The sequence below is a fragment of the Trichosurus vulpecula genome, chromosome 2 (genome assembly GCF_011100635.1).
Source record: "Trichosurus vulpecula isolate mTriVul1 chromosome 2, mTriVul1.pri, whole genome shotgun sequence".
Classification (NCBI taxonomy): Eukaryota; Metazoa; Chordata; class Mammalia; order Diprotodontia; family Phalangeridae; genus Trichosurus; species Trichosurus vulpecula.
This window is the reverse complement of record NC_050574.1, coordinates 450,998,040-451,012,568: the sequence shown is the minus strand read 5'-3', so window position 1 is coordinate 451,012,568 and position 14,529 is coordinate 450,998,040. Positions and strand designations below refer to the sequence as shown.

Genomic DNA, 14,529 nt, shown 5'->3' with positions numbered 1-14,529 from the left:
GGGGACTTGGCTATGAGTAAGGTATGTGAAGACTGGAAAGGTAAGAGGGGACTAGGTTATGAAAGGCTTTGAATGTGCTTCTGGAGGCAATAGGGAGCCACTGGAGTTTATGAGTAGATGAGGGGGACATAGTCAGATTGGAACTTTAGGAAAATCACTTCGGTAGCTGGGAGGATGGATTGGAATGGGAAAGGTGGCATTTAAAAAGTTGGAGAGATGTAATTTCTGGGTAATCTAGTCATTTTATTTATGATCTAGCATTTTTAACATAAGTCCAGTGGCCCTCTCAGATGCTAAAGACAATCATGGCAGTGGGCTCATGGCTTATATACTCTTGGGAGAGGGGTGTTCCTGAGGGTGGAATTCAGCCGTGCTTGGTTAACAAGTAATAAGAGGTGGACTTTACAAAAAGAAGCGAGCTCACTCCGGTGAGGGGCTGAGAGTGACGTCATGTTCATCTTGGCCAGAGAGACCATCCCCAGCCTTGGGCAGCCTAGACAAAGAATCGGTATCCCCAACTCAGGCCTGAGCTAGTTGGGTGAAGTAGCAACACCCAGAATTAGGAGACTGTGAATCCTATCTTCCATTAGCCCTGTCCTCGAGAGACTGAGCAAGGACATAGGACAGGGATTTTTAATTTTAATAACTGGCTATTAATATGAGAGAAGAATAATCATTTCTCTCGGAAGGTACTTGAGGCAGGCAGACCCATCGCTGGCCATTGCAGTAATCCAGGTGTGAGGCCTGCACTAGAGTGATGGCCGTTGTAGAGAAGACCGCTAGAGTGGAGTAGTAAGTTGATAATGGTGATTGTCTAGCATCAGTGAGAGCCTAGTTGAGGTTCTGCGACATAAATTTGTAGTGGACCTAGTCAGAATGGTGGTTTAATTTCTCCACCCTTGTTCAGCAGCAGGTGTACAGGCATAAAGGTGACAAACGGTGGGAGTGATCCAAGGCTGAGGCTTGGTTGGGAATAATCAGTGATATTGGATTCAGAGTAGGAGAACGGTGTAGATTTGAATTGGTTTACCAAGAAATCAAGATGGGGAGAAGAGGAGAGAGTGGTTAGTGCAGTGGGAGATAGCCAGGAGATAATTGAGGGATTGGAGGTCGCGGTTTGGATGAAGAATAAGGTTTTGTAAGGGAAGGCAGGAGAAGAGGTGAAAAGCCAGTAGACTGTGGTTCGATATCAAGATTTCAGAATTCTTAGACGTGGAAGTGGTACATCATTTGTGGGTGACGACAAGATCAAGAGTATTACCATCCTTTGTGTGTGGCTGAGGTAGAGTTCATCAAGTGAGTAGGTTGAGGAACTGGGTGTTTAGGGTTTTTGAAGAATTACCAATATGTCAGAGTTCCATAGTATAAGGGCAGGAATTAGGGAGGAGAGAAAAATTGTGAGTATCAAATTCATTGAGGAAGGAAGGGGAATGATCTGGTGTAATATCAATTAAGTTGGGTGTCTTTGATTGAGTCTTACTAGGTGCTAAACCCCAGGCCCAAACCCCTACCTACTAGGTTCTAAGCCTATATGAGTGTGAAGCCCTCAGGGTCCTAAGGGGAGTTGCTAAGACCAGAGCCAATAGCAGGAGCCTGAGTTCCGGTTGCTCAGATGACGTTTGATGATGGCTGAAGAGTGTATAAAAAGAGAGAACAGAGCTGTTTGCTTGGGGCTCTCACTCTTGGAGGCCTGTTGATATGGCGACTCTGGGCAGCTATAGTTAAGAGCCCTCCAGCTTGTAAACCCACATGTTGGGACTTTGTTAAACCCTGGTAACTTTGCATTGAGATCTGAATCAGACAAGGTCTGTCTGTTGATGTTTGTAATTTGTTTGTGTTTGCTCTGAAGTTCAGGGTGTTGGCTTTTTCCCCTGAACTAAGTGAATGATACTTGTATGTTCGATTAAATCGAGATTGTTAACCCCTTGACGTTGCTTTCCTTGGTAAAGCAGATCAAAAGAACCTGTGTTGGCAGCTTTCTGTGTGTGGGTTGTTTGTGGGTCTTACACTCCTACAGCAGCTGCTAGCAGATTGTTGCAACGCCTGGAGGTCCGGAGCAACAGCTGTCAGGATTTTGTTTGGTTGGTAGAAAGGAATAGCGTGAACCTAAAAGGAAGAGAAGTTACTGAGTGATAGAGGAAGGGGTAGACCCTGGAAATGGCATTGGGGAGCAAAGAGTATTCCAGCTCCCTTGCCTTGACCAGTGAGTCTCAGAGAATGAGTGAAGGTGTAGGCAATACTGGAAAGGGTGGCTAGATTTCAGTAAGAGCTAAAAGGTGGAAGGATCGGGGAGGAATAGATTTACAATGAAAAGAAGTTTGTTGCCTGTGAAACTGGCATTCCAGAGGATACAGTGGAGGGGCTTGGTAGAGTTAGGTTGAAGCTTTGGGGTGGAGGGATTTAGAGAGATGGGAATGAGGAGTCGGGTGGTGGGGCTAAGGAATGGGTTTTAGACGATGATCTACTGTCACGGGCTTCCGAAGCCTCGTAACTATGCTCGGGGTTCCCCCCAAGCCCCAGGCCTCTGCCTAAGCAAAAGGACCTGATCTCGCGGACAATGTACGGGGTGGGAGCCGAGAAAGATGGTGAGATGACTCCGTTTATTATTTCAGCAAGCAGCACATTTATATCTTTAGTGACGTAGGTGCATTCTTTGGTTACGTGGGTGAAAGACAGGTAAAGCTAATGCACCTGGGTCCTAGGACCGCCCTGACTCCACCTACTCTCCTCCCCTTCTCTTCCCGCGCTACCCGAAGCTCCCTGCAGGCAGGCAGTCCAGGTAAAGAACCGGAAGTTCCACATGCTCTGCCAGAGAGCCGGAAGTTCCACGTGGTCAGGCAGGTCTGGGCATGGGCAAAGACCTGGAATTGCCAGGGAGGCAACAAAGGCGAGACCCCTCCTCCTGGCTCCACCCACATCCCAAAGCCATGAGTTTATCTCAGCAGGCCCCTGGGCCTGGAGGTCTGAGGAGGACAGGGCTCAGCTCTGACTCGGCCTGCAACAATCTACCAGGATTTGAGAGTTACTGAGATGTGAAGGGTATGATCAGATGTAAGAATGTTGGTCATTGAGTGGAGGGCACCAGTCCTCTATTCTCAAAGGATAGGCACAGCAGGAAATGGGAGGACTGTTGTCAAAGGGGAGGTTACTCTAATTTGCACCGGAGGTTGTCTACTTCTCAGTTGGGAGATCAGGCTGGTAGCAGGAAGTGTATGTTGCCTTGTGCTGGTACATGTAAAAGTGGTTGCTTTGAGGTGGCTGGAAGACTCCTGGCCTAGCCACAAGAATCTTTGCCTCGGGGGACATATCGTGCTTCTCAAGAGGTAGAAAGCTCAAGGTGCTAACATGTACCTGGTGGGAGGTTTTTTTCACCTGAGATGGCAGTAGGAAGTGGTAGATTCTCTGCATACATGGAAGGAAGATGCCTGGCCTGGCCCCAAGCCTTTCCTCATGCTGACATCATCTGTTACCTGCCAAGGGTTTATTGATGACTTTTGAAGGGTACACACACTTTCCTTCTGTGTTTGGTTCCATATTGCTTTCCAGAGTGGCTAGTCCACTCATCATGTACCAATGTACCTGTTTTCCTACACCCTCTCCATAATTTGGCATTTTTCTTTTTTCTCATCTTTTCCAATTTTATAGGTGGGAGGTGGCACCTCAAAGTTGCTTTTTAATTTTCACTTCCCTAATTATTAATGCTATAAAACATTTTTGATATGATTGTTGTTGATAGCTGGGCTTTCTTCCTTTGAAAACTACCTATTCATAGCTTTCTTATCTATCGAGCACTAGTCTTGGAACTGAGACCTAGATCAGGGAAACTTGTTGCAAAAGTTTTTCTTCCTACTTACCATTATCCCTTCTAATTTGGACATTAAATTTGTTTGTGCAAAACCTTTTTAATTTCATATAATCAGAGTTGTACATTTTTTCTTGTGTGATCATTTCTATCACTTGTTTAGTCATGAGTTCAAATATAAAATCCTGCGTTCGGCATATAAAACCCTCCATAACCTAGCCCATTCTATCTTTCCAGTCTTCTTACACCTTGAACTCCTCTCCCTTCCTCTCTTAACCTTCCCACCCCTAGCCTTATTCTGTGATCCAGTGACACTGGTCCCCTTTCTGCTCCTAAACCATAACAATCCATTTCCCAGCTGCTAGAATTTTAATGGCTGTTCCCCATGACTGGAACTCTCTTCCTGTTACCTCTGCCTCCTGTCTTCCCTGGCTTCTTTCAAGACTCAACTCAAGTCTCACTTTCTGTAAAAAGCCTCTCCCAGTTTCCCTTAACGTCTTCCCTCTGTTGATTATTTCCCATTTACACTACATATGTTTTGTGTGTCTATAGACTGGAAGGATAGAATGGGCTAGGTTATGGCAGGTTTTATATGCCAAACATAAGATTTTATGTTTGATCCTGAAGGCAAGAGGGAGACACTGAAGTTTACTCTATAAAAGGGTGACATGGTCAGATTTGTGCTTGGCAAGATCCCTTTGACGGAAGATGGACTGTATGGGGGAAAGGCAGAGAGGCTGTCCTACACCAGGGTTTTGGCAGTGAGAGGAGAAAAGTAGGTCTATATGAGAGATATTATGAAGGTAGAATAAACAGAACTTGAAACTAGTTGGATCTGGGAGATGAGAAAAGGAATAAAGAGTTGGTGGTGACACCTTGGTTTCAAATCCAGGTGACTAATAGGATGTTCGTATCCTTGAGAGTAATAGGAAAGTTACAAAGAAGAAAGATGGTTTTTTGGGTGGGGAAGAGATGATGAGTTTAGTTTCAGACATGTTGAATTTAAGATGTTTATGAGACATCCAGCTCAAGATTGCCCAGTAGACACTTGGAGATCCAGAGAGAGGTTAGGACTGGACAGATCTGAGAATCATCTACATGGAGGTGATGGTTCAATCCATGGGAGTTTATAAGATTATCAAGCAAAATAATATAGAGGGAGTAGAGAAGACGACCCAGGATAGAGCCTTGAGGGCCACCCATGGTAAACAGGTGTGACCGGGATGAAGATTTAGTGAAGAAATCTGAGAAAGAATGGTCAGATGAGTAGAAGGAGAACCGGGAAAGTGCAGTGACATACATCTTGGGGGAAAAGAGTATCAAGGAGAAGGCAGACAATGGTGTCAGAGGCCACAGAGAGAGATCAAGAAGGATGAAGATTTTTTTTTGTTTTTAATGGAAAAAAAATTTATTTTAGTTCCAAATTCTCTCGCTCCCCACTCAATGCAAAGGCAGGAGGTACAATATGAGTCATGCAAAACATTTCCACATTAGCCGTGATGTGGGAGAGGGGAGGGAAGAAGAAAGAGAAAAACGTGCTCCATTCTGCACTGAGGAGTCCGTCAGTTCTCTACCTGGAGGTGGATGACATTTTTCATCATGAGTCCTTTAAATGGTCATGGATCACTGTACTGATCAGTTGTTAAAATCGTTACAATATTACTGTTACTGTGTATGTCATTCTCCTGGTTCTGATCACTTCACTTCACATCAGTTCATATAAGTTTTCCCCGGTTTATCTGAAACCATCCCCATAATCATTTCAAGAAGGATGAGGATTGAGAAAAGACATTAGATTTTGCAGTTATGAAATCATTGGTAGTTTATAGAGAGAAGGTACTCTTGAATGATAAGGTCAGAAGCCAGACTACAGAGGTAAGAGAGTGAGAGGAAAGGAAGTGAAGGTGTCAATTGTAGATGGTCTTCTAAAGGAGTTTAGCTACAAAAGAGAGAAGAGATAAAGGAATGTAGCTAAGAAAGATGGATAGATCAAGTGAGGGGTTTTTGAATCTGGGAGAGAGACAGACCTGTTTGTAGACATTGGGGAAGAAGACAGTAGATAGGAAGAAATTGAAGATAAATGAGAGAGTAGGGATGATAGAGTGGACCAGGGTTGGGAAAGCTGTGGCCTCAAGGCCACATGCGGCCCTCTAGGTCAAGTGTGGCTCTTTGACTGAGTCTGAACATCATAGAACAAATCCCCTTGACAAAAGGATTTGTTCCATAAAACTTGGACTCAGTCAAAAGGCTGCACCCAAGGACCTAGAAGGCAACATGTACACTTGAGGCGGCAGGTTCCCCACCCCTGGAGGAGACAGTCTTCTGGAAAACACGAAATGGAATGAAGTCACTTGTACATGTAGAGAGGCTTGCTTTGGCAAGGAAAAGAACCATCTCTTCATGTGAGGAGGGGTGAAAGAGGCAATTCATTGACACATTCTGTCTTCCAACCTCATTACTCAACTGACATGGCCTTTTCCAAAATCATCAGTGATGTCTTGGAAATGGAAATAGGTTGCCCTGTGACAATCATGGGGTTTTTCTGTTAGTCATTGCTGGCAAGATTCTTGCCAGAGTCCTCCTTGATAGGCTGATTCTTCACCTGGAAGATGGTCATCTACCTGAGAGCCATTTTGGCTTCACAAAGGGCCGATGAACAGTCAATGTGGTGTTTGCTGCCTGACAGCTCCAGGAGAAATGCCAAGAACAGAACAAGTCTGTACACAGTGTTTGTCAGTCTGACCAAGAACTTTGATCCTGTCAGTCATGAGGGCTTATGGAAGATCACAGAAAAATTCAGCTGCCAGAGAAGTTCATCCATATTGTACATTAGTTTCACCACGGCGTGCTTGCACAGGTCTTAGATGATGGACGATGCTCTTGGTCTTTTCTAGTTGCCAGCGTAGTGAAGCAGGGCTCTGTGCTTGTTCCCATGGGTTGGCCGTGTTCAAAGGCCAACCTTACAAAGTCCAATCAGTAATCTCTTAATTGCTAAATCTGATGGGCTTTTCTTGATTCTTATCTTCTGTCAATCAGCAAGCAATTCTTCTTATTATTAGGCATTATTAACTACATTGTGCCAGACACCCTGGTGAGCACCGGGGATTCAAAGACAAAAAGCAAACAGTCTTCCCTAAGAACATTAAATTCCAGTAGAGGAGGTAACATCTGTGTGTGTAAGTATTCTACAAAATGAGCACAGGAAAAGATTTTATGTAGAAGGTGGTATTTGAGATGGAGTCTTGAAGGAAATCAGGGATTCCAAGATGCAGAGAGAGGTAGAAGAATGCTTTCTAGGCCTGAATCTTAGCCAGTGGAAAAGGCATAGAGATGGGAGAGGGGTGTTGTATGTGTAATAGCAAGTAAACCGGAATGGTGGGGCCATAGAGTAGATTTTTATCTTGAAAAGTAGGAAGAGGGGCCAAGTTGTGAGGAGACTGGGGAGTAGGTCAGACAGTTTAGGAATATCTCTTGGGTAGCTGAGAAACTTGAGGTAAGGAGATTAAATAGGTAATTACAGTTAGTGAGTGGAGAAGAGAAAGAGACTTGGGAATTGGTAAGACAAGTGGTTTTCTTGAAAGTGAGGATATTATTATGGTCTTGAACCTGGGCGACTGGAAGAGTGGTAGTGCCTTCTACAGTAAATAGGCAAGTTTGGAAGATGGGAGTGTTTGGCAGATAAAAATATGAATACTAAAAATAATGAGTTTGAGGTGCCTGTGGGATATCCATTTTGGAATGCCCAGTAGTCAGCAAGTAATGTGATCCTGGAGCTCAAAAGACATACTATGGACTTGTGGCCATAAGAATCGTCTGCAGAGATGGTAGTTGAACTAATGGGAACTAACCCAAAGAGAGAGGAAAATCAGGTTCAGGACAGAACCTTAAGTACAGCCACAGGTAGTGTAGGTAGCATGGATGTAGTTAACAGACAGTTAGGAAGAGAGCTAGGAGAGAGTGGAGTCACTGTGATAAGTTGTATCAGGTGCTTCAGAGAAGTCCAAAAGGACGAGGACTACAAAGAGGACATTAGATTTGGTAGTGAGGGTATCATGGGACCATAACTCTAGGACTGGAACTTCATAGGCCATCTAGTTCAAACACCCAAGGCAGGGAGGGTTTTAGAGGGCCCCTTGAACAAGCTAAAGATATCCAGAAGAGGCTGCCCAGGTTGGGAAAGGGAACTTGAAACATCACCATAGAAGGAGAATGGGTTGGAAGAATTGGAGATGTGTAACCTAGAGAAGAGGTTTGCAGGGGATCTGATGGCCTGGCAAGACAGACTTTCATCTCAGCATAGGAATGACAGTTATGGAGCCGCCCACAAATTAAATGAGTTATCTCAGGTTGTGGCGTGCTCCCTCTCGCTGGAGGTCTTCAAGCAGAGAGATTCTCGTGGGGATTCGTGCTTTGGGCAGAGGTATCAGAGGGGATCTGTGCAGACATCTTCAAGGGCCCCAGAGGTCCACAGCTCACAGATTGGGAACTACTGATTTAACCTAATTCAACTCAATTCCGTTCTGTCCAGTTAGTAGACATTAAGTACCTGCTCTGTATAAGGCACAGTTTTGGGCACAAGCAATACAGACACACGCACACGCACACACGGACACACGCACCAGAGTAATTTGAGAAAGGAGGAAACTCAAGGGCAGTGATGCGGGTGGGAGAGGCTGCACCTAAGTCCAGTCGTAATTATGATGATAATAATGAACATTTACACAGTGCTTACCATGTTCCAGTGCTTACTATGTCCCTCTGTTAAACACTTTGCTGTTCGTAATTCATTTGATTTTCTCTGCCACCCTGGGAGGGAGATGCTCTTATTATCCCATTTTATAGCTCTGGGGAACTGAGGCAAACAGAGATTAAGTGACTTGCCCCGGGTCACGTAGCTAGTGAGCCTGAGGTCAGATTGGAACTCAGGTCTTCCTAATTCCAGGCCCAGGGCCATATCTCTCTCTGCACCTAGTCTGAAAGGAAGACAAGGATTCTAAGAGGCGGAGATGGAGAAGAAGCGGCATGGAGATGGGAAATAAAATTTCTAGACAGGAAACATAGAGTTCCTGGAGTCACATAGCATGAAATAAGGCTGCTAAGGGAGGTAGGAAGGAGCAGATGGCGGTGGACCTTAAAAGCCAGGCTAAGATGTTGGCATTTTGTTTCTTTTGGCAGCAGTGGCGAATATTTGTTTTATCTTTGTGTCTCTGCTTCCATATTAAGTCAGTCACAATGATTTATAAACAAACACTTAAGTGTATTAGTTGGATTGCTGTTTAATAAAGACTTTATTGTATAAATCCTTCTGCTATAAATCTTTTTTAAAGGGGGAACCAAACAGAACTCAAATTTTTCCAGTATCATTAACAATATGTTATAATAATTATTTTCCAAACTTTTAAAAACTTCATTTGATACTCTTTAGCCCACAAATATAGATTTTCTATAATATAATTTTCTCTTACACATGATACAATTTCCCAAATTCATCGATTAATTCTGTGTGAAAACATTGTACTATATTCTGGGGTGGGGGAAGGATGCAAAGATGATCTCCCAAATTCTATAGTTTTGTGAGTATGCTGGTGAAGATTTCACTGTCATTCCTATGAAAATAGTTTTTAGTTATTTCTTAGAGCACTGTCTTGTATATATATCATAATATGACAGGCCTTCTAAAGGATAGGATTCTACTTTTTAATGATAATATCTATATCATTAATCATTGCAGTTGTTATTGACTTTGTAAATTGTACATTGCGAGTAAAAATTTCTGATGTTAGCACTAAAAATTGTAGATTTACTCTGGGTCTCCTACTCTGCTAACATCTGTCACTAGGTGGAGACGCAGCGTACATTGGTGCCCTTTGCCAATACAAAGAGCAAGTGAATCTTGAATTTGTGTTTTTCCTTTGAGGTTTTGCATTTCACTTCTACACCATTATAGAGTTAAAAAACTTGACATTTAGTATAATTCTGAGGTTAGAGCCCTTTTAGAGTTAAAAAATATATACCGTAGTATACCAGATATAGGCTGTACATCTTCCCCACCCCAGCCAAATCTGACTTGTATAAAGCCTCAGAGAAGCCTATATAACTATTTTTCTAGTAACCTAGACACAGTTTAAGCTTCACTGGTGTTGGATCCTGTGCCAAGTGCCCCTGCTGCTGATCCTACGAGACAAAGAAAGCCCATACTTCCTTCTCATACTCTGTTAGAATTGGGTACAGATCCATGGTAACAAAGCTGGGTCACATACTGGAGATGACTTTCAGAGGCTCCATACACCACTGGGTCAGGGAAGAGGAGCAATTTAAACTATAGGAACGAGTATGTTCATGCTAGAGTCAGAGATGGTTTACAGTTGTCAAAATGTCTCACCATTTTTGAGTGTAATGGGGCAGAGTGTGAAAACTCTAGCAGTTAACAATTACACAAAGCTTTAGGGAGTTTTCAAAGGATTGCCTGGGGTGGATTGTGGTTCCCTCTTAATTTGTTTCATGTGTCCCTATTTCCTGACCCTTGGCAGAATAACGTTAGGAGTCTCCACACAGTCCATGGGTCAGGTTCAGTGCGGGTACCAACAACATCACAGAGTAGGTCTGAGTTACAATGAGATGTTATGCAAATTTAGCCCAAAAGTCCTGTTTCTAAATCTTTGCAACTAAACCCAATTTTCTGTCACCTGAAAAGAGTACCTAGTATTGCGAGAATCATTTATGATGCATACAAGTAACTGCCTGTGTCTTTACCCTGATTCCCCTGCAGATAGGAATCTAACTGCAAAACCATGTATGTCTTTGTCCCTCCCTGTATCCCTATCTGAAGTGAGGCTAGGGATGCGTGATGGGGAACAGATCGAATTTGTAATTTAAACAGTACTTGGATTTCACTTGCCACTTTGGACTAGACCTGTGATTTTACTGACTTAAGAAACCTCCTATGTGGAAATTACTTCCACTGACACAGACTGGCAGGTCTCCTATAAATGATGGACGGAGGCACTAAGAGATTAAGTCGCCTGCCAGTAGGCATCGGAGACATAGCTTGACCTTAGTCTTACTGACTCTGATGGCAGTTCTTTATCCACTGTATTATGATAGTTCTTCACAGTTCAAAACAAAGCAAAAGCGTACCTTGAATGAATATTCAACATAGGCTCACTCGAGCCACCATGGCTGTGGGTAAGAGCTCCAAGAAAGAGAAAGCCAGAGGACGGAGCCAAGATGGTGGCTGGAAAGCAGGGACTAGCGTGAGCTCCCTGCCAAATCCCTCCAAAAACCTATAAAAAATGGCTCTGAACCAATTCTAGAACTGCAGAACCCACAAAATAGCAGAGGGAAGCAGGGCTCCAGCCCAGGACAGCCTGGATGGTCTCTGGGTGAGGTCTATCCCGCATGGAGCTGGGAGCGGAGCAGAGCAGAGCCCAGTGTGGGTGGCGTGGACCAACCAGTCCAGGAGCCGGGCAGAGCGTGCCCTAGCGCCCTGAATCAGTGAGCTGTGGCAGCTGCCAGACTTCTCAACTCACAAACACCAAAGACAACAGAAAAGAACTGCAGAACCCACAAAATAGCGGAGGGAAGCAGGGCACTAGTCCAGGACAGCCTGGATGGTCTTTGGGTGAGGTCTATCCCACACAGACCTGGGAGCGGAGCGGAGTGGAGCAGAGCCCAGCGTGGGCAGCACAGACCAGCCAGACCAGGAGCCAGGCGGAGCGTGCCCTAGCACCCTGAATCAGTGAGCTGCGGCAGTTACCAGACTTCTCAACCCACAAACACCAAAGACAACAGAGAAGGTTAGTGGGAAAAGCTGCTGGGGATAGGGAGTTTGCGGTTCGGCCACCACCCCAGGGCAGCGGAGGTGGGGCAGCTACAGAGCTACAGCTGCAGTTGCTTCAGGCCCCAGGCCCACCTGGTGGGAGGAATTAAGTGGTGGATCAGAGCAGGAGTGCACAGCCTGCTGAAGATCTAAGTCCAGTCCGGGTTGGGGGTTCTTGGGGAAGGAGGAGTGCTGGTGTGGCAGAGCTGGCACATCCCCCCAAGCTTGGAACATAGAACTCTGTACTTGACAAGCAGTCATACACCGCTGAAAAACACAAGGGTCAAATTAGCTGGTTGGGAATATGGCCAGGCAGCAAAAACGCACCCAGATTCAGTCTCAGACTTTGGATTTTTTCTTTGGTGACAAAGACGACCAAAACATACAGCCAGAAGAAGTCAACAAAGTGCAAGAGCCTACACCAAAAACCTCCAAGAGAAACATGAACTGGTCCCAGGCCATGGAAGAGCTCAAAAAGGATTTGGAAAAGCAAGTTAGAGAAGTAGAGGAAAAATTGGGAAGAGAAATGAGAAGGATGCGAGAAAACCATGAAAAACAAGTCAATGACTTGCTAAAGGAGACCCAAAAAAACACTGAAAAATACACTGAAGAAAACAACACCTTAAAAAATAGACTAACTCAGATGGCAAAAGAGCTCCAAAAAGCCAATGAGGAGAAGAATGCCTTGAAAGGCAGAATTAGCCAAATGGAAAAGGACGTCCAACGGACCACTGAAGAAAATACTGCCTTAAAAATGAGATTGGAGCAAGTGGAAGAAGTTAGTGAGTTTATGAGAAATCAAGATATTATAAAACAGAACCAAAGGAATGAAAAAATGGAAGACAATGTGAAATATCTCATTGGAAAAACGACTGACCTGGAAAATAGATCCAGGAGAGATAATAAAAATTATTGGACTACCTGAAAGCCATGATCAAAAAAAGAGCCTAGATATCATCTTTCAAGAAATTATCAGGGAGAACTGCCCTGATATTCTAGAGCCACAGGGCAAAATAGAAATTGAAAGAATCCACTGATCACCTCCTCAAATAGATCCCAAAAAGAAATCTCCTAGGAATATTGTTGCCAAATTCCAGAGCTCCCAGATCAAGGAGAAAATATTGCAAGCAGCCAGAAAAACAATTTGAGTATTGTGGAAACACAATCAGAATAATCCAAGACCTGGCAGCTTCTACGTTAAGAGATCAAAGGCCTTGGAATATGATATTCCGGAGGTCAATGGAGCTAGGATTAAAACCTAGAATCACCTACCCAGCAAAACTGAGTATCATGCTCCAAGGCAAAACATGGATTTTCAATAAAATAGAGGACTTTCAAGCTTTCTCAGTGAAAAAGACCAGAGCCGAATAGAAAATTTGACTTTCAACCACAAGAATCAAGAGAAGCATGAAAAGGTAATCAGGAAAAAGAACAAGAAAAAGAAATTGCAAGGGACTTACTAAAGTTGAACTGTTTTGTTTACATTCCTACATGGAAAGATGGTGTGTATGATTCATGAGACCTCAGTACTAGGGTTGCTAAAGGGAATATGCATATATATATATATATGTGAGTGTGTATGTACGTATGTATATATATATGTGTGTGTGTGTATATATATATAGAGAGAGAGAGAGAGAGCGTGAGTGGGCACAGGGTGAATTGAAGATGAAGGGAAGATATCTAAAAGAAATAAAATCAAATTAAGGGATAAGAGAGGAATATATTGAGAGAGGGAGATAGGGAGAGAGAGAATGGGGTGGATTATCTCGCATAAAGGTGGCAAGAGGAAGCAGTTCTGTGGGAGGAGGGGAGAGGGCAGGTGAGGGGGGAATGAGTGAATCTTGCTGTCATCAAATTTGACCTGAGGAGGGAATACCATATATACTCAGTTGGGTATCTTACCCCACAGGAAAGAAGAGGGAAGAAGATTAAAAAGGGGGGGGATGATGGAGGGGAGGGCAGATGGGTGGTGGAGGTAATCAAAAACAAACTTTTGATAAGGGACAGGGTCAAGGGAGAAAATTCAATAAAGGGGGATAGGTTAGGAAGAAGGAAAATACAGTTAGTCTTTCACAACATGAGTATTGTGGAAGGGTTATACATAATGATACACATGTGGCCTATGTTGAATTGCTTGACTTCTTAGGGAGAGTGGGTGGGAAGGGAAGAGGGGAGAGAATTTGGAAAAACAGATGTTCAAAAACAAAAAAAAGTTTTTGCATGCAACTAGAAAATAAGATACACAGGCAATGGGGCATAGAAATTTATCTTGCCCTACAAGAAAGGAAGGGAAAAGGGGATGGGAGGGGAGTGGGGTGACAGAAGGGGGGGCTGACTGGGGAACAGGGCAACCAGAATATACACCATCTTGGAGTGGGGGGGAGGGTAGAAATGGGGAGAAAATTTGTAATTCAAAGTCTTGTGAAAATCAATGCTGAAAACTAAATATATTTAAAAGAAATAAGAAACAAAAAAGAGAAAGCCAACCCCTGGTTTTTTATCTTTTTCAGCGTCAAGGGTGAGTCACTCATGTGACTCACCCACGTGACCTAAAATCGTCACAAGGAAGGGACTTAAACCCATATGGTCTAAAAGCGTCTGATGTCCCAAACGTGCCACTCAAACCCATGTAAGCTAGGCCCTCCCCTGAGGCAAGGAGGTCATCAAGGACCCCAATCTAATCAAGGAAACAAAGGCCAAACTCTTCAAGGGCCCTTGGTTGAACTGAGTGCTAAGAGCCCATTTTGATTGCCAACACAATGAGCTCGACAATTGTTAATAAAAATGTTAGACATACATTTCATATTTTATGTTATATAAAAGGGAAGCAGTCTGTTCTTATGAATCCCTTACAGGCAGTCTTTGGTGTGTACCTTATGTGTCTCTTCGTTCCTGTATGTCAAAT

The 14,529-nt window shown here is 43.8% G+C and overlaps 1 protein-coding gene across 2 annotated transcripts in view; it reads left to right on the top strand.

Annotated features, from left to right (window-relative positions):
• Positions 1-14,529, top strand: part of PDK3 (pyruvate dehydrogenase kinase 3) — a 120,831-nt gene that overhangs the window by 76,649 nt on the left and 29,653 nt on the right. The gene's annotated exons all lie outside the window — the stretch shown is intronic.